Genomic DNA, 21,734 nt, shown 5'->3' with positions numbered 1-21,734 from the left:
ACACCTTTTCCAGAACACCCTTTCACATTAACAGTGTTTATAAAAACTTCTTATATTACCTTCCAGGTGGCACACTTGGAATAGTTGAAGGATAGTTTTAAGCACCAGTACACGGAAAGTTTTCCTAGCTCAACGAGGAAACTTCAGTTTTGGAAAGCGAGAGAGAGAGAGAGAGAGAGAGAGAGAGAGAGAGAGAGAGAGAGAGAGAGAGAGAGAGAGAGAGAGAGAGAGAATGTCATTTCCGTAACTTTATTCCTCTTTTCAGTTGATTGGGTAATTAGCAACTTCGCATAGAATTAGTAAAATCAATAATTGCTTGGATGATTAAAATTCCTTTCTACGAAAATAGAAAACAAATTCTTGGAATACGAGACCCCTTGGCTCATCACTCACTGTTATGTATTGCCCACATCTCTTCTAGAACGGGAAGTGATTAACACTTATTGCATAACAATTAGCAATGACGATCTTGTAGTGCATCTGCTGTTCGCTCTGTAAAGGCCCAAGATGTGGCAGTATTTGCACTCCACATTAACCCATGTGCACCGAACAGCGTGAATTCAGGGTCTAGCCTTCGCTAGAAACATATACCAAACAATGAGGTGCCTCGAGAAACCATGGGTGGCGATTCTTAACAAAGTTTGAAAAGTACTTTATGGACGCGATTGTAGACAACTAGAACCACCTTTAAGCTTACAGGAACGTAGGTTACAATACTGATATTAGTCAATGTAAAGGCATCGTGTCATATTCGAGGTTTTTACTAATAATGTTTTAATAATGTTTATAATTATTCAATGGCATATTCATAAAATTTCAGATGTCAGTAGCCAATTTGGCCTCAGGCCCTTCCTGTTTGCAACAAATAAATAGAATAAAATAAAATACGTTGTGTTTTGGTTGATCTAAGCAAGAAATTATATACGTTGTAGATACCCTATTGTTTTAGTGGCAGACAACGTAAAGAATTGCAAAGGTCTAGAACGCCATTTCAAAATAATTTGTAACAAAATTCAGTGCACTAAGAAACCATCAATGCAGAGGTGAGTTTTAGTAAAAGCTTACAAGGAAGTTTATCTTGATATCTCTTCTTAATAATTCGATTACATGAGTCTTATTCAGATAAGAATATAATATATAGAGACTAGGCCAAAGGCCAAGCACTAGGACCTATGAGGTCAATCAGCGCCGGTAAGGAAATTGAGAGTAAGTAGGTTTGAAAGGTGTAAAAGGAGGGATACCTCGCAGTTGCACTATAAACTAATTTTTAGAAGAGGGTGGATAACAAGATGGAAGAAAAACAATACGAATGAAGGTACAGTAAAAGGAATGAAAGGGGTTTGCAGCTAGGAGCCAGAGGGACGCTGCAAAGACCCTTAAGTTATGCTTACAGTGCACCACGTGAGGTGCACTGACTGCACTAACCACCTACGAGGTATATTTCAGGTAGTAAATTTCTAGGTACATTTCGGTAATAAAAATTTCATTTATTGTGAGAGAGAGAGAGAGAGAGAGAGAGATATGAAATCTTTCTGTAATCCATAAAATGGTTGTTTTAGGGAGCACATTCACGGAAGAGTATTTGTAGCTCTTGCAAAGAATATATTTTTGACACACGCACACACACACACACACACACACACACACACACACACATATATATATATATATATATATATATATATATATATATATATATATATATGTATATAGTATGATAACATTTTAGTCACACAAGCACGTAATAAATAAATAAATAAATAGGAAAGATGAAAGACCGTCCAAAATTGCTGGCAGTTGTATTCATATACATTTTCTCCCTATTAGCAATGTCCTAAACGAAACGGTTTTCAGGAGAAAATGAAAACGTACCCAGATAGTTCATAAGGTATTCTAACATGTCAGAGGAGAATGTACGGCACCTGTTCGCCTCTCAAAATAACACATTCCATCTTGCTGGAACCCTTGTAGGACCAGGGGAGGCCACTCAAGCCTGACCAAGACCCCTTTCATTATATATGCCTTCTGACATGTCGATGATACCCCTAGAGGGGAGGGTTAAAGTCTAGTATATCCCAACTTTGTCTTACTGAACACCCTCCATCTCGTTTTTCTCAGTTGCTCGAAATATATCTTCCCAGAACAATGCTTTCCCCTCTCTCTCTCTCTTATTTCTCTCCGACTAGTGTAGAATTCTTTCCTAAACCACAACTCCATCCATTATAAGATGTAATTAACGTCTCTCCATTAACTCTGTCTGGAGACCTGTGAGAAGCAGAGAGCGAATTTGCCCTAATGCACTGAAGGAAACGGTGTCAAGATGCAAATGGTCCTATTTCTTCTCGGCTTAATGGACGATTCATGCAAATACCCGGAAAGAACAAACACTTCAGTCATAAATGAAGGATTTAAATTCTTTCTCATGAATACTGTATGTATGTATGTAGCGTATGTATGTACATGTAAATATACGTGTAATAATTTTATACATATTCATATATACATACATGCATAGGCATGGGCTCCTGCAGCATATTTTCCAAGACTGGGCAAATTATATTATATTTCATATACACATACATACATATATATATATATATATATATATATTATATATATATATATATATATATTATATATCCTTATATAATTATATCCAGTGGGAACTGCGATGCTAATAATTTAAGTGAAGCAAGATGCGATAAAGAAAAAATACATAAAGTTACATTGATTTTTTGTCAAAAGTTCCATATACTGTTCAGCTGAATTCAAATATTTCTGGAAGGTACAACGCAGTTATATACTGTACACAATGATGCCTTAATTTACTTAAACTGGTAAGAATACATTACAAAATGGAAGGAAAACAAAGTGATGTAGTTAAATGTAATATATTATATATATATATATATATATATATATATATATATATATATATATATATATATATATTATATATATATATATATATATATATATATATATATATATATATATATATATATATATATATATATAATATATAAATCTTTTTTAAGGATATCAGTGGGGGTGGGGGCCCGGGGGCAAGTCCCCCCTCTTGCCCCTATGTGCAGTCTACGTAGTGTGTGGGTGGGAATTAGTACGTACAGTTTAAGATTTTATTCACAGCTATTAATATTCACAGATCACGAGAAGAGCCAAACTAAAGTTATCAGCCCAACAACGGCATCAGAGGTTGCATTTAAGACGTAAACGTTGTTTAGTCTTGAATCTTCAGTGAGATGCTCAATAGTTGCATCTTCTGGCACAGTAGTGTCAAAATAGTAGCACTGTTTAAGTTAAGGTTGACCTTTACAAAATTATGGGTTAGTAGCTACAATGTAGTATGATGTTTGTGTATGAGTTCTCGTTGTTTTGCAGTAAGCTGATCAAGTAGAATTTTTGGTTTCTGTAATCATAATGTCAAAGCAGCCCATTCATGTCTTTTTAGTATACTACCTCTATTCATGGCATTATTAAGAAAAAATGACGATTAGAATGTAATAGCAGCCCGCCGTTGCTTTTAAAGGTGAAATAATAATACTAACCTCGTGTTGTTAAAAATAAATTTAGAGTAGCGTTACTTGTCCGAGCAAGGATACCAAAACTGTAGGTTAACAGGTCACCTCCTTCATCCTTGTTTTACGTAACCCACTGCAATTTCATTCCTAGTGAATTCGATGGGTTGCCTAACAATCGAACGCAATCGCATAAGGAATTTCCACGACGTTATTCGTAAGATAAATCTATTTAAGTTCTTTCCCCTATTAGTTATGATGTTGAGGTTATGAAGCTTATTTTATCGGTTTATTTTAACTATGCGTTAGTTGGGTGAACTTTAAGCTAATGGAAATGAATTGGTTAGATTCAGTTCCTTCACAATTGTTATTTTTATTTTGGTTCATTGATATACCATAATACCAGTACTGACCTAACCAGTTGGTGCACCTTGCAACAGAAAACCGTTTCTATGCTGGGGTTAGGATATTAACCGTTTTCCATTAGCGTATGTATTGCACTGTTGTACAGGTAAAAGTGCATTGGGAAATTACTTGGAAGCGCATCAAGAATGACCTTATGTTTTGAAGTTGCTTGCAACAATCTTCGTATGTTTGGTATTTGAGACAGATGTGATTCAGTAGGCTAGTAGGATGGTGCACAATGTGTTAGAAATATCTAGGTGTGTGATATCTAGGCCATTCATCAGCTTGTACATCTACCAGATAAAATTTTGGTATACTCTGCCTATTACTACCTCAACACCAGTTCTGTGCATTTGATTTTGGAGATTTTATGCTGTATTCGGGTCTCCCGTAAGCTTGATCCATACTAATTCAGGGGTTGAAAATTTAAACCAAACCATAGCCTATCAGCTTCATTCAGGGATTTAAAATTAAACCACGTCACATTTCTACCTATGTTAGGGGGCCTACCTATAACTAAGTAGCCAGTATTTTTTTTTTTTTTTTTTTTTTTTTTTTTTTTGGGGGTTTTTTTTTTTTTTTTTTAGTGCAAATGATTAGTAAAGGTACAGGAACCCCCACCCCTACCCCTACCCCTTAGCTATATCATATACTTGAGGGGACCACAGTGGGAAAGTAGGGTTTTGTGTGGGATAGACTATAGGTCTTATAAAATTTTGGAAATACAAAGATGGATTTAAGGTATCCTAACCTGAGTCAGGTGGCCTTAATTACCCTCGACCTCCCAACATAACCTAATTTTGGGTACTACTGGGGTCTTAACTAGTCGGGGGACTTCGTCCCCTTGATTTTCTGTTTAAGTATATCTTAGTTTTGCGACTGCCAGACCGCTGAGCTAAATAACAGCTCTCTTAAGACTGACCCAAAGGATTAGATATTTTTACGTAGCTAGGAACCAATTGGTTACTTAGCAATGGGACCTACAGCTTATTGTGGGATTCGAACCACCATCAAGAAATTAATTTCTATCGCCAAAAATAAATTCCTCTGATTCTGCGTTGGCAGAGCCGGGAATCAAACCCAGAACCTGAAATTAGTTGAGCACATAACCAACTCGTCCAATGAGGAACTTTATCTGTATTTATAGAGTTGTGGGTAAATTTTTACAAAAGTTCCAACTTCTCTTTTCTAAAGTAATAATGTATCTTAATGTGCTTTGAAGGATTATAAGAATACATGGGGAAACATTTTTTTTTTTTTTTTTTTTATCATCATCATCCATCATCATCATACACCCCTACTACATCTAACAAGGTTGGGGACCTTTTGGGAATGTGGGGTTTTGGGTGGGTTAGATCACCATTGACACAAAATGGCATTTGAATTAATGAATAAAATGAGATAAAACAATTATAGCATACTTACCAAGCCATAGTAAGGCAGCGTAGTCTAGTGTACTGTAGCCTAACATCCCCAAACCATAAAGGGGTGGGAACGGGGCTTCGCGCCTTATCCACAATTTTAAAGATACTTTACAAGCTCATATGTACTGGCAAGTGGTAATGTTGCACTATGCGCGCTAGCCACAGGGGATACAGGAGATTAGCAATTAGGCACATATAGATCTGCTGAAAAAATTCCGTTTATTTACTTACAGGAGTAGAAATTGTGAAATTAAAAATAAAATAACGCTCTGCATCTCATACGAATAGTTTGAGCCCGCAATAGTAGTAGTAGTTGTAGAAGGTGGCCATGGGATTTGCCTTTGAAACTAACTTCCTTGCTAGTTTTATTCCTCCCTTGTGTGTTTTTATTTAAGTGTTTTGTCCCTGCAATCTGTAAATTCTTTGCTGACGCTATCATTTGTTTTTTATCCTTCCTGCTGTATCTTTAAAAAGAAATTGTAAATTTACCTTAATTAGATGGACAAAAGGTTTTGATGGCATATATCCAGAACAAGATGGTATGAACAAGACGGTATCATCGAAGTCGTCGTCGTCACCAGAAAATGATTCCCCCTCTACACTTACTTTGCCTATTACACTTTAAACATTCCACTAGATGTTGCCTTTAAAAAATCAATGCATTTTTATTCATTTTAATAAAAGTTGTGAATTAACTGAAAATAATCAGTTACAGCAAGAACATAAACTGGACTTATCTTCACTCCATGAAAGACTCAAACTAAATGACAAGAGAAAATGTCTTACAGCTGTAATATTTTCCCCTGTTCACGTGACTCCAAGATGTAACGAACCACAATGCAATTTTAAAGCAAATAGATTTGTATCAGAACCACAATGCAATTCTAAAGAACAGCAAACTCGCATCAGAGCACAGACGGTGTCAGTGTTAAAGTTAAGTAAAACACTTGGGAATTTTTCGAGAATGGTGATCATACATAAACTGCCATATCTCAGATATGGTGAATTTCCCCCAAAAATGTTCAGAAACAAAGTTAAATTTTTTATTACAAAAGCATCTATAGTACTATAAGTATCATAAAATAGGTTGGAACGGTTTGCTGTAAAATAATGCCAAGTTGTGACCTAACCTAACTTAACCTAGGGTGCCAGGGTCTTAATTTGGGCACCAACAAAAAATCGCCAAATTTTGTTTCTCTCCCTTCTGGCAGGGGATGCCTCAATTAAAATTGGGTTGCAAACTAATCGTTCATCGCCTAACTGAACATAGCCTAGGACACCAGGTAATAGGGTTGCAAACTAACCTTTGATCACCTAACTGAACCTGGGTCCTTACCTGGCCTACAACTAACTTATGCTGTTAGCAGGTCCTTACTTAAGCTACTTAGTGTATATCACTTGGAAAGCTTTAACTATCCCTACTATTGCCCAATCACAGTTAGAACTCAGAAATATCATGGACATGTTAGAGTATATCCCTGTAATTCGCACTATGGTCCCCTTAGTTTAAGGTTATGAGAGGGGGACATTTATCTCAAAAACTAGATCTTGCTTACTAATTTGCATGGAAATTAACCTCCAGAACCATTAGCACAAATGAAAGTCATAATTTCAATAACAAATTATAGTAGAATTTTACCAATAAACCCTATCGTAAGCGGAATCAGAACTCATAGAAGTAGGCTATCATGCCAATGTTTGAATACCTCGTGTAGGTCTGTCTGTGTATAATATTCTTTTGTATTTTCCCCTACCTAAGAAAGCCCGAGTTTCCCCACAATGGTTCACATGATTATATGATATAGGCTTAGGGGTTCCCATTTATTTAAACTACAAATTTGTTCCAGATATAAATATCATAAACATCGTAAAAAGATTAAGTGACGAGTAGCCTATTGAACTATGTGTCATGTACGAGAGAAAAGGGAGTTGCTTTCTTTGTATTTAAGTGTATTGGTGGTGTTGTTATATTACATCTGGGAGAATAAGGTAGATATATGTAGTTGCTTTGTATGTTAGGTTTTCAGTTAGTGTGATAGCGGTTGTTTATAAGCATGTTTAGTGGTTACGGTCGCAAATGAGAAGCATGTATCCTACCAAAGTGTCATGTACTAGAGAAAAAGACTGAGGGATACTATTTTGTTGCATTACAAGGAAAAAATAAGGTAGATAATTTTTTGCATGAAGTTTTGAGTGTAAACCGTGATGTTGGTTGTTTATAAGAATATAAAGTGTTAACCACTAGTACACAGTATTGACAATGTTAGGTGAGGAAAGGTAGTGAGTTGCTGTTACTCCCCTAGTAGCCACATATTTTAATTGTCCTTATCCGGACTTTGAAATCATTTGATATGCCCTTGGCTCTATTAATTCTGATAATTGAGAGATTTGTAGGTAAGAATGACTACACATATTTGGAACTTCGTTTAGTATATCTACTAGGAAATGCAAGTTTATAAACAATCAGAAAACTACCTAATTAGTTTTTAGTTTCACCTGTTATGTGGGATTTTGGAATTTAGACGATGCTTGGGAAAACTAATTTTAGTTTCCCAATCCTGGTTCCTTTCTTAATATCTATGTGTAACTCGTTCCTTGGATTTGGCTAGTTTGAATGAATACTATGATGATGGGGACCGTTGTGGTAAACTGGTCTTTGGATGGGGGAAAATTAAAAAGTGAAATGACAAGGGCGAAGTTTAACATCACTGATAGCCTACTATTGCAAGGACTGGTTCTGATTAAGATGAGGCGTATTGAATGCTTTGTCATTTGCTAAATTTTCACGGTAAATCATAGTTGTATCGTGGAGTCAAAAATATGATTTTCCTATTTTAGTGTCTCGTATATATGGTAGCAAATTAGTAAGTTAGGCCATGTTTTCTACATACTAGATCCCTATTATATCCTACAATTATGAGGACTGCAGTAGGTATTCTGATCATCATGACATTTGTGTGAAAAGTGAAAATAATGTGATAGGTTAATTGGAAATATTTTGGCAGGTTATCTCATGAGCCTGCTAAGTGAATAAGGATCTGGTAACATAAGGTTATGTTAGAAGGGGTCCAGGTAAAGGCCCAGTGCTGTTGGTCAGGTTAGGTGTGGTCACAACCATGTTTTTAATATTGTCATAGGTTAAATGGGGGGGTGGGGGCCGTGTTTGTACCTTAGTTAGGTTAGAGCCCTAAATTATTTTAATGTACAGTGGCCTAGGTTAAGTTAGGTGGAAGTCCTGGCTGGTAAAGGCTCTGTATGGGCTAGTAAGGAATCAATGCCCTTGTATTTCACTCTGGTTTTCCCTGCACTCAAAAACCTGTCATTGCACTGCTACCCTGACAATGGTAGGAAGAAAATGGGGGAGGAGAGGGTTATCTATAAAACTTGGGAAACTATTTTCAAACTTTCAAAGCACATATTTAAATGTAGGAAAATAATATTTTGAACTCCAGAATAGCTAAAATTCATGAATCCTTGTCACCCCTCCAAAAACCTTATAACTGCTTATTTTGATATCTCAAATGCCAAGACCACCTTTTAAAATGCTTATACGTGCCTATTTTAATATTTTTATCATGAAAAAAATTTAGTCACGAAAATATGAAAATACAATAGTTATTATTTCTCTTTGAAAAATTCAGCGAATAGGTAAAGCTGTCAATCCCTTTTGGAGTTGAAATATGATTTTCTTATAGTTTAATGTACACTGAATACATTGTGATTTAATTTTTCTGGCAGACTGGTAATTTCAATAATGGTTTAATTTTTCTAGCAGACTGGTAATTCTGTACCTCTCTTGATTTCCTCACTCATGAAGTTCCTCGTTGGACGAGTGGATTTCAAGCTCGGTCACCAATCTGGTGGACCAAAGTTCGATTCTTTGCTCGGCCAGCGCGGAACCAGAGGAATTTATTTCGGGTGATAGAAATTCATTCTCGATATAATGTGGTTCGGATCCCACAATAAGCTGTAGGTCCCGTTGCTAGGTAACCAATTGGTTCCTAGCCACGTAAAAATAATTAATCCTAACTAAGATATGCTTAACTAACTCTTCCTCACTCATGGGAGGCCTGGGAATGAGTGGCCCCCCCCTGTCCCCCCTCTTTAAGCTGAGTTAGTTATTTTGTTTTTGACTGAAATGCCTTCTACTTAATGCTTTCAACTGAAAAACCTCTCGAATAACGATATGGATTTCAGTTTTCATAGTAGTTATGAAATTATTAATTTGGTGTTCTTAACCTTATACATTTGCTAAAATTAACCAGAATGCTTCTTTCAGAGTATGGTACACTACACAAAGAATTGAAAAAATTGTATCCAAGAAAAGGGTCAGATATTGAAGTCATAGCAGGATCTGCAAGTTTGTTCTAGCAACCTTACATATAAGTAAGTACAGTGTCTTCCAATTATAATTCCCTAGAATGATTTTTTTTACATAGTACAGAAGAGAGGGTTTTAATTAGGCCAGTAATGATAATAAGAATAGTTATACCCTCTAACAATTGTTTCATAGTGCAACGGCCAGGTTTTTCTCCTGTTACACATTCAAAACCTTTCTACTCAAAATTTCCCTTTCAGCGATGAATGACCTTATTAGTCCTAGTGCTTAACCTTTGGTCTAAATTCTATTTAGTATTGCATTCAATTCATAATAAATATGCTTTTCATTTATTCTGCTCACTGCAGCTGTATTTAGAGGAATTTACATGAATGACAATTTATCCCCTCAATCTTGGTTCATAGTGTGTTTGTGTTTACCCTATTTTCTTAGATCTTTTCTTGGACATTTCATTGTTTGGCACAGCACAAGCTTTTGTGATAGTTGAAAAATTGTGGTAGGAACAAGTTAAAACTCCACACAGATTCCAAGGTTTCTATTTAGATGTTGGAAGACTTTGGACAGGGTAAGGATTAAAATTCAAGCCTTCATCACAAGTTCATCATCCCTTGCAGATTGTTTAGGTAAGTTTCCTCTTATCTTAGCAAAGTTTCCAAGTTAAATTGCACTCCTAATTGTTGATTACATTGATATTGTTAAGCTTCAGAAAAATTTTGCTGGATGGATCACTTGCAAGTGTAGTTGTCTCCAAACTGGTAGTTTATCTATTTCTTCTTGGTTATTGTTATTTTTTTTTAAAAAAAAAGCATGGTTTGTCCATGTGCAAGCTGTCTTTTGTGCCGAACCCTTAAAAATAATTTTTTCTTTGCTGAAGGGAGTGAAGTTGCTCAGTTAGCATTTTTTTGCACTTTAAATGGTAGGTTTCAAGAAGGGATTTAGTTACTAAAACTAATTTTTTGGTACCACAGCTTTTCTGGTTTATTAAGAGCTTTATAGCTTATTTTTGTTTCTACACAAAAACTACAGCATTTTATTTTACAAAGATATTTACGTATGTAGTTACTTTCTTGAACTGCTTTATGCAGGAAGTCTGCAATTTCTGGAAATTTGTGGTAGTACTATTATGTAGGGACTTACAGGATTATATAAAAAAAATGTAGAGTTATAAGCATATGTTTCGGAAATGAAGTGTGCCATTAAAAGAATATGTATAAGAATATGTACTTAACAGTCACTTACCGAATCCTAATGTAATAGAAATTAAAGTTTATGTCTAGTTAAGTCCAAGACAATGCCAATAAAAAATCATCAACAATTATGGAGAACGAAAACTAAAGTACGTATATCAAAGTTCCTTCAACTTGAGTGTTCTGATACAATGAGTGTTCCGATACAGTAAGCTAGTAGTAGTTGATAGATGAGCGCTTCATTTTCAGTTGGTTGCAAGAAAGTTGCAAAGTAAAATCTATTTTTTTCTGAATCATTAGTTAGAATTACAACATAGTTACAACATTTATATTTTAATCTGATTGTAATTTATATCTAAAGTTTGTAATTATGAATATTTTTTTGCATTATGAGATGTTTGAATTAGAATTAAACATATTTTAAGAGTTGGCAATTTTTTTATGAAGATATATTTAGAGTTGGTAATTTTTTTTATGAAGATATAGTTATTGCCATACTTTGAATTTATGGCAGCAAGGGTAAAAAGTTAGGGTAAAGAGTTAGGTATATCTTTGTTTTACCAGACCACTGAGCTGATTAACAGCTCTCCTAGGGCTGGCCCGAAGGATTAGATATTTTTACGTGGCTAGGAACTAATTGGTTACTTAGCAACTAGACCTACAGTTTATTATGGTAGCCGAACCACATTATATAGAGAGATTAATTTCTATCACCAGAAATAAATTCCTGTTTCCGCGTTGGTAGAGCCGAGAATCTAACTTCAGACCACTGGATTGGTAGAGAGTAAAGAGCAACTCTACCAATTGTATACATAGAGATTTTTGTGTGAAATTCATGACTAGTCTACATATACATACATTTGTACTACATCCAGTTTATACGGAAATAACTTCTAGCAGCGCACAAAAAAGTTTCCACTTTCTTGGTGTGTGATCAAGTATTGCCATGTAGTATACATTAGTGTGCTTTGTGTAGCATCATACAATATACATTGTAGGTTTCTTTTTCTCATGAAAGCACTACATTCAGGAGCTAATTTAGCAACCGTGGTCTTACTATTTTCCAGGTTACGCTGGTAGAGAGAGACCTCTGCAAGGTTTCCTTGGCGAGACTTGCTTGTTAAGGTGATGTTCAGGACGTCAACTAAAATATTGCCAAATATTAAATAAAACATTGCCAAATATTAATCTTACCCAATATGTCTAGCATGTAAACTGTATCATGTTTAGTTCATGATACAGTTGTCTTGGACTTAATTAACTTTATTAAATAACATTTAACAACTAGTTAATTTCTTTTCTTGTGGTGGGGGTAATTTTGAATATAAACAACTTTTAGAGATTGATCAGATTTTATTGTTCACTGTACAGCAATTGATTCACCTACTCTTGATTCACCTACTCAGTAAATGAAGGAATGTGGAAAAAAAAAGTTGGTATTGCCAGCACTATATAGTTGGGTATTGGTGGTTGTCTATAATGCATTCTTCTCTCAAGAAACTAGTTTACAGGTCGTTGGCTATACTATTGTCCAGGAGATATCTGTGTGATGCTGTGGAAGAGGACCTCTATTTGTAGGTAAAGGCCTGTTGTGCTTCACCTCTCCTTAGTCCTTTAATAGACATTCCAGAAGATCATTTTCCTGGTAGGTGCATATTTTTGTACTACAAAAGTGGTGCTGTTGCTGCTCTTGTCCCTTCTTGTTGAAAGTATCCTTTTGGAGGGAGTTGGAGGTAGTCACAATGAACTTTCTTGGGCTTGGGAAGAGGAAACGAGAGTCCATTCTCAATACATATCTTGGGCTTGGGAAGAGGAAACTAGAGTCCATTCTCAATACATCTCTGCCTGTGACGTCTGCTTTGGTGACATGTTTCCTCCACCTGTTGCCTCGGCCATGATGTAACTTCCATCACCACTAGTTGTCAACCCATCAGAAGTGTTCTTCCAAGAATGGTAGGTGGCGTCCCAGAGTCAACCAAAACACAGTTTAGAGAATTAGAGACTTGTGGCATCCTCTGAGAGAGCAGTTTCACTATCTTTTCCCAGTACGGATGTGACTCCCCTTTCAAGTACGTGAACGTGTTCCAGTCCATGGGGTATCTTTCAAGTGAGAAAGGCATTTCTACACCTTCCCAGCATGGACCACCCAAGTATGTGAAAGTGTCCTAGTTAGTGCTGATCTTCACTTGCATCAGAGTTCACAGGCTGCTGCTTTGTCTCCTTAGCCTGTACAAGTTCGTCGCATGACGAGACGTTAACGACTTAGAAGGTGAACATGGGAGCCAATCCTGTCCTGCAAATTAATATTTAAAGGAAAATTAAAAGGAAAATTAAGATGTACATGTATCAAATAAATTTAAGCTGAACAAAAAATTTAAAATTTGCAGGACAGGATTGGCTTTATCGGGTACTTAATTTTGGTACTTAAAACTTTCTAGCTTCTTGCTAGTCTTGAGGGTAATTTTAAATACTATGAAATATAGCTCGGAAAAAACAAGCTGGTTAGTAATACCAGTATTATTTAGTTGCATATTTGTTGTCTAAAAAACATTCTACTCTCCAGAAACTTCTTTACAGGTTGTCTTTATTTATGCAGGCTTGTAGTTCACAGGGGGAGGATATATCTGATATGTGTAATGCTGTAGAAAACCTCTATCCACATAAAGGCTTATTAGACTATACCTCTCCAGTAGGCGTGTAATAGGGTTTCCAGGAGATTTCCCTTCTTCCTGGTAGTAACATCTTTTTACATTACAAAAGCAATCTGGTTCCGCTTGTGTCCCTTCTTGTTTAAAGAATCCTTTTGGAGACCTTCTTCAGCTTGGGAAGAGGAAATCTGTGTCCATTCTCGATACATCTCTGCTTGTAACCTCCACTTCAGTGACTTCTCTACTCCCCCTGCTGGCTCAGCTGTGACCTAACTTACATCATCGTCCATTACACCATTGTGGTTAGCTTCAGTGACTTCTCTCCTCCCCCTGCTGCCTCAGCTGTGACCTAACTTACATCATCGTCCATTACACCATTGTGGTTGGTTGTCAACCCATCAGAAGTATTCCTCCAAGAGTTGGTTGATCGGAAGGACTGTGTGTTTGGTAGGCGTCCCAGGCGTCCCAAAGTTTCAAGTAGGAAATGTCATAGGGCAAGACTTCCTTTGCCTTTTCCTCCTCCTCCCCCGCCTCCCGTTGGAGAACTAGAGATTGGGCATGCACTGAGAACGAGAAAGGCATTTCTCCATCTTCCCAGTATGAACGTGACAACCCTTCAAGTATGCGAACATGTTCCAGTCCGTGGGGTGTCTTCAGAGAGTGAGAAAGGTATTTCTACATCTTTCCAGCATGGACCCTCCAAGTATGTGAACATGTTCCAGTCCATGTTGATCTTCACTCACATTAGAGTTCTCAGGTTGGTTCTTCGTCTCCTTGGCTTATACAAGTTTTTTGCATGATGAGACGTCTCAGATTTATGGGGAGAATGTGAACATGGGAGACAATCCTGCCCTGCAAATTAATATGCCTACATGACTGAGGATACCTTGCCCAACAGCAAATTTCATAGATCTTCACTTATCTGCCCTACTGTGTGATATTCACTTATCTACCCTACTGTGTGACAATTATTAGGAAGAAAGACAGATACATACCAAATAGAACTATACAGCATTTGACAAAGTGGACTTACGAGAAAATAACTAGAATGTAAATAGTAGATAATACATTAATTATTACACACAGAAGTTAAAAATATTGAAAATTAAAGCCTTCATAACATTACACACACAATTTAAAATATTGAAAATTAAAGCCTTCATTATAAGGACAAAGTTTAACATGACTAAATTGCAAATGTTGAAAAACTTATTTTTTTCGTAAGTGTTATGCTGGAAAATCCTCATACACAGGCAGGTTGTGTAGCAGCGGAAGTATTTTACCTTTTGGTTGGACTGGATAGGACAAGTTGTGTGCCCTTTGGTTGGACTGGATGAGGCATGGTGATGTAGAGGTACAGAAGCAGGTTTTGCAGCAGCCTGAAGTAATTCTACCAATAGGCTGAACTGGAAAGGGGTTGGTCATGTGGAAAATGTAGTTAGAGGAGAGTACAATCCTTCAAAAATGGCTGGCTGGCTGCTGAGGCAGGTACTGCTTCAGTTCAGAAGGGATTACATTTGTAGATGAAGGATCTGGCAGGAAAGGGGTGAATATGTAAACCCATCTTACTGTTATATTTCTTTCACTTTCTGGGAAAAGTTAAAAAGAGACTATATTATGGATGTAATGCAGAATTGTTTCTAAATTTACATTTAGTGTACATACTATATTTAGTTGCTTTTAACAAAATTTGCAGAATTGTTTTGCTAATACTTTTGGTTCTTAGATGATAAAAACTGTTATACTTTCAGTTTTGGTTCATAGTAGTTAAATACAGTATTTGATGTTTTATCTTTAATTAGACAAAATTTCTTTACAGATAATTACAGAAAAAGTCATGTTGATCTACAGTATACATATATAATTAAACTTGAGTACAGTTGGGCATAATTAAACTTGAGTACAGTTGGGCGTGGGCATCAAAATTAGCAAAATTTAAATGTTAAATAGAGATAAATCTGCACTGTTATCATTGGAACCTGTTCCCATCAGTTGACAATTGGTTATTTGTGTACTTGTATGGAGAATAAAAAACTAAAATTTCTAGATTGGTTTCAAAAATTACTATATCCTGTGTAAAGGTTAACTATATAAATTACTTGTCATAGTTAACTAACAACGTTAATCTTACTTGTAAATGTGGCTTTCATGTGTAAATGGTAAAGAGTATTATTGTATCTCTTACATTCATTAAAAATTTGCCTGAAGGTCTCTTTAATCAGCAACAGTCTCTCTGAAGGATAACTGAATAGAATTCGCAGTCAAGTACAAACTTCGTTTCTGGTCACTGTAAAGAGAGAAAATGGAAAATTCACAGTCCAGTGTGTTTGAATCATAGAGTAAATGGTACTATTTAAACTGACTTCGTGTGAAAGAAAAATTTACATAAACTACTTGATGTTGATGGTAACTGATATAATCAACAGTTACCACCAACAAAAACTGAGTACTATCAACATTTTCCACCTAATTTCTTAACAAAAATGTTTGAAAATTACTAAGAAAGGATGTGGTGTCATTGCTACAGTGTATGCATCCTGGTTTGCTAGTCGTAGAAAAATATAATTCTACACAAGACAGTGTACAAAAAAATCTAAGCACAATCACACCTCTTGGCCAGTTCCTTCATTGAAAATATATTTTGCTGGCCTTTAAGATAAAAGCCGAGTCTACATGCTCTACAGTCTGGCCTAGAAACTGACCACTAGCAGCTCTGAAACTGCAAAATTTCCATGCTAAGTATAGGAAATCCTCCGTGCAAGTCTTAATGGTTTACAATGGAAAGCAACCCTCCTGAAATTCTCCTTTTCAATGTATCAAAAGGGTGATAAAATCAACTGAAATAGCCAAGGAAATATCTGGGTTGGGTATAACCAAGAGTTTCATCAGCATACCTGAATTGTACATATACAGATTGGAGGGTATTACACCACCACACATCTGCAGACACATCCATGCCGGGATACAAAAGCATGGTCAAGAAAATGAAAAGACACCCCCTCTTTGGTTATAGGGCCTTAGCAAGAAGACTGAAGTCCAGGAAGAGCTTTATGACCATCCAGAGTTTGGATCCCGAACAGTCAGCCCAACATAAGCTCGGAAAGTGGAGAGTATGGGACCACTGTCCATCAAATGCTGCCACCCAGAGCCCAAAGGAACAGTTTCAAAGTGGAACAACTCTCAAGAAAAGACTGGGTAACATTAAATAGAGCAAGGACTGGAGTGGGTAAGAATGACAGCAACACCTATAAATTGGGACTTGCACCCACTAGTGAGTGCCAGTGTGGCTATCCAGTACAAACAATGCAACACATACTTCGTGATTGTGAAATGGGACCCACCTGCACAGATTAAAACCTCTTGAACAATGGATCCAGTACTGGTGTAACAAGATATGGATGACAAACTAAAACCTTATCAAATGTACTAAATCCAGATTTATGAACAGCTTTCTTGTATACTATAAGTTGAAAAAATTAATACTATTATTCACTAGAATTTCAATTATCTTTACAAGTAAACAGGACAAGACAACTTACACTCCCCCATCGATCCTTCAGTCTTCGATGCACAAACATTACTGCAATACTCTAGTGGTGAGCACATGAATAATGTAAATCTGATGAAAAGTCGTCGCAAGATTACAATCCGTATCCACTTCAAGTCTGAAAAGAATAGAGAAACAAATTTCGAAGACAAGTTCCCCCAGCAGCACCACGGCCAAACCGGACCAAATTAAGCCTCTATATAACCCTCAGACCTCAGACCCTAGCTATACCCACATTTCGGGGTGTAACTTTCCTATGCTGCCACTTCCTTTCTTCCATCTTAGTGTCTTACCACTCTAACAACCACATTTCACTCCTCTGATACAGTGCAATGTAGGCATTACTTAAGGTTCTTTGCAGCATTCCTTCGGCCCGTCCTTTTACTGTACTTTTCATATTCTCTTTCTTCCATCTTACTTTCCACCCTCTCCTAACAGCTGAATCATAGTGCAACTGCGAGGTTTCCTCCAGTTACACCTTTCAAACCTTTTCACTCTCAATTTCCATTTCAGCGCTGAATGACCTTAGTTGCCCCAGTGCTTGGCAAGTATGCCTAAAAAATATATATCACCCAATCACTTCCCATTTCACTGCCTTGTGGCTGTATGTGCCCAGCTTGGGTTACTAATAGCGAAATTTTCATATATCAACTTTACTTTAGTACACCAAGTCAATCTAACTTTTGTGATGTTTTGCCTTTTAATTTAACCTGCATATCTGGACACTTCTTTAACCGGCAAATTGGATAACTTGCAAAAATCATACAAAACGCCCAATACTTATGAATATAACTTGCTGAGAACGTCCTTTACTATATAATAACACGATACAAGGCTTCCCTTTATTTCAATTCTTGTAAGCATTTTGAGCAAAAAATTTCCGTACTATATATTACAGTAAATAGCATTGACTACACTATATGTTAGGCTATAAAACAAGAAAACTAAATTCAGAATCATCAAACTTTAACACCGTTTCCAAAAGCTAATCATGGCATAGAGACTTGGTAAAAATCCAAAAGTAAACCTGAACTAGTTCCTCACGCCAAACCCCATTTTACTTTAATATTAACGTACGTACATTGCAAATCCCTCAAGTTTCCAATATCATAACAGTGATTTCAAGGTCAACTAACAGCTATGGATAATATTGTAGTCTTCAATAAGCAAGAGCTCCTCAATTCCTAAGTTTTTCTGATGAACTAGGCTTAATTCTAAATATGCAAGTCTAGAAATGGTAACTTTGAATCCCCAAATTTAAACTCTTCAGCCCTAATGGATTACTCCAGTTTCCTCCTGTCGGGTATAAACACCCACTCCAAAAACTGGTGGGTTATTGCATTATTGAAGATTCACAAATTGTCTGTGAATAGTTGACCAGATTCCGATTTAAACTCCAATAAATTGTTTAAATCAATAAAAATGTGGATAAATATAAGTAAAGCCATGCAAAATTTCTGGTAAAAGGAGTATGCATAACTTTTACTCTTATTAGAAACTCGGAAACGAGATTTGATATTGATTGGGAGCACGCCCTATTCTCACAACATAAATTTTTGGCTTTATACTCTATTATGGGTTTTATCTGCTGTAACATCAACAAAGCTCCAGGTATGTTTAACTTTCTGTAGTCATTAATACTGCATCTATCTTTTTTCTGTACATCTCTCCTTCCTTACACCAGCTAAGTTAGAATGCTGACAAGATTCATAGAGTACTGGAATTCTTAAGGGGAAATAACTTTTCTAGATAATTTTCAAAACCATCTCATTGACCAAGCAAGATTATAGGTGTCATTAACTGAAGAAAACAGAAAAACATCACTTTGAAGACAGCTAAATTCTACAGTAAAAACTCGGGCAAAAGAATGTAACTGACAATTTTTTCCGTCGGCAAATACCGTACCATTAACACTAAACCTCAAGTACTATATCAATACTACTGCATACGTAACATCCAACAGTCCTTTTAAGTCAGTTTATCTAAAGAAAAATGAATGTTCCAACTTCTTTACTTATTTAACCATTCACCTCTTGGATTCAAAATACCTAACCATTTAGGCTCAAATCCTCTCTGGGTTAGTAGATTTAAGCGGATGTTGTCTCTGAAACCTGTCAATTTACCAATCAGTATTAAACCGCTCATAACCTCTGGTCTATAAATTTAAGTTAACTATATACTACCAGTTATCTGATGTATAATGTTCATACTTACATTGTTAAAATTCTAGTGCATCTTGAAACAGTTTGGTGTAAAACTCAAAATCCTTCGGTGGTATCTTTAGATTTCACAACTAGTAATTCATACCTCCTGAAGTCTTGTTAATAAACTTCTTCTATGACTTGCTAGTCTTCCGGCTATGCAGGAGTTTCAACCATCGCATTCAGTAATAATAGTTTCCTGAAAGAATAAATAGTTTTTGAAACTACTACATTCAACTATCAGCAGTTTTAGAAGTTATTGGGTTTACAGAAGCTGTAACCTACTGCAAAAACTGCTTCGTTAAATAGTCACTATATACTCAAAAGTTATTTCAGACTGTAATACAACCTCAGAGTTTTCTTTTAGTCTAAATTCAGAAGAAACAAAGTAACTGTTCTCTACAGCGGCAGCAATTAGAGGTGGAGTATACTGAAAACACAATGCTGTTTTCAAGTCATTTGCTAATGTCTGACCAATGATTTGGTCAAGGCAGGAAGGAATAGTTATATAATTGAGTTTTACTTCAAACTGAAGTTCGACAGAGCGACTAACTATACTAAGACCTAACAAATCCAGAGGTCCTTGATTCAATTCTTTGCAATACTACACTATTTCTTTCCCTCCTAACAATAACTTAGTATAACTATTGCAATACACTTCCACCCTTAAATCTTAAAACTTTTCTGTTCAATTGAATTGAATAGAACACAGAATTTAGGCCAAAGGCCAAGCACTAGGACCTATAAGGTCATTCAGCGCTGAAACGGAAATTGACAGTAAACAGTTTGAAAGGAGTAACAGGAGGAAAACCTAGCAGTTGCACTTTTGAATCAATTGTTAGGAGAGGGTGGAAAGTAAGATGGAAGAAAAGAGAATATGAAAGGAAGCACAGTAAAATGAACGAAAGTGGTTGCAGCTAGGGGACGAAGGCACGCTGCAAAGAACCTCAAGTAATGCCTACAGTGCACCGCATGAGGTGCACTGACTGCACTACCAACCTACGGAGGCTTTACTGTTCAAGTTACCGAGCCCGAAATATAAGTAAACTATTATTTCTTCGCAGTTGCAACCCTGAAATTCAATCATTATATTAATTACACCGTGCTCTTGAAACTTATTTCACGCTTGTTGCTGCGAGCGTTGTAAGGGAAAAAGTAAACTATTTGTTGATAACTATAACATTCGATTTAAAGTATTCGTGATTATGTTCTGGGGATAATTCCCAACAATACCCGACACTTCTTAGTTCCCATTAATTAACTATGGCAAGAAAATAGAACTGGCCAACTTATCTTAAGATATATGATAAGAACAGTTCTTAAAGCAGGATTAAACATTATTTTATATCCACAGCTAAATTATTCTCAAACCTTGTTTAGCAAGAACACCAACGATCAAAACTGGCATTCTCACAATAGCTTTATAACTAATTCGGAGATATTTTACCCTTTTAAGCGCAACTTATACTCCAAAATACGTATCAGCTTCTTTTAAGGTTGTCTCTATTGATTCATCTAAGTAACGACCTTTTACCGAAAAAAAATAAAAGTCTGTGCCAGCTTTATATGAAGTCAGTTTACAACATGCCAACATGAGTGAATTTACATTTGAATCGATATCTACCTAACGCTCAGAAAACACGATTGACCGAACACAGACCGGAAAAAAATGATTTAGATTAACATTAGCAAACTCTGTTGAGTCTAGTCATAATAAACCAGACTCTCCTCGTACAATTCCAAACATTTCCCCTCAAGGATTTTTAAAGAACTGCAACTACCGCCATCTTCGGTTGATCTTCATTTATAAAATGGCGGTCTCATATACCCTAAGTTTCAAGAACCCACTTGAGTTATAAAATCCGAAAGCAATTTCACTGCAAAATTACTACCAAACCCAGGTAAGTGATTTTAAACAAAACCAATGGCAATTAAACAAATGCAGTGTAACTCTGGACCCATCAACTTTCAAACAACCAGTATTGCAAGAGATCTGATTAGACATCAAAGGATGGTTGTACAGTCCCAATGATTCATACGTATTCCTTTTTTCTCAATTCTAAAAACAGCCGCGGAACGCCGTGTTTGGTGCCAGTTCCTCGGAATAAACAACAAATTTACGGTAAATTTCTCTAATCACCTGTGCAAACATCTCAAAATCTCTCCTGCAATGCACTCTCACAATCTCTCTCCTGCAATGCACTCTCACAATCTCTCCTCCTTGCAATGCACTCTCACAATCTCTCTCCGGCAATTGCACTCTCACAATCTCTCTCCGGCAATGTACTCTCACAATCTCTCTCCAGCAAATGCACTCTCACAATCTCTCTCCGGCCAATGCACTCTCACAATCTCTCCTCCGGCAATGGCAGCCCTCTCACAATCTCTCTCCTGCAATGCACTCTCACAAAAATCTCTCTCCTGCAATGCACTCTCACAATCTC

The 21,734-nt window shown here is 36.4% G+C and overlaps 1 long non-coding RNA gene across 1 annotated transcript; it reads left to right on the top strand.

The window, feature by feature from the left end:
* Positions 1 to 3,629: 3,629 nt before the first annotated feature.
* On the top strand, positions 3,630 to 12,622 carry LOC135202453 (uncharacterized). Its single transcript, XR_010311745.1, has 3 exons — positions 3,630 to 3,756; positions 9,648 to 9,754; positions 11,962 to 12,622. It is a non-coding gene; the product is annotated as an uncharacterized LOC135202453 (long non-coding RNA).
* Positions 12,623 to 21,734: the final 9,112 nt, after the last annotated feature.

This window comes from Macrobrachium nipponense, chromosome 30 (assembly GCF_015104395.2).
Source record: "Macrobrachium nipponense isolate FS-2020 chromosome 30, ASM1510439v2, whole genome shotgun sequence".
NCBI classification, from domain to species: Eukaryota; Metazoa; Arthropoda; class Malacostraca; order Decapoda; family Palaemonidae; genus Macrobrachium; species Macrobrachium nipponense.
This window is presented reverse-complemented; position numbering and strand designations above follow the sequence as displayed.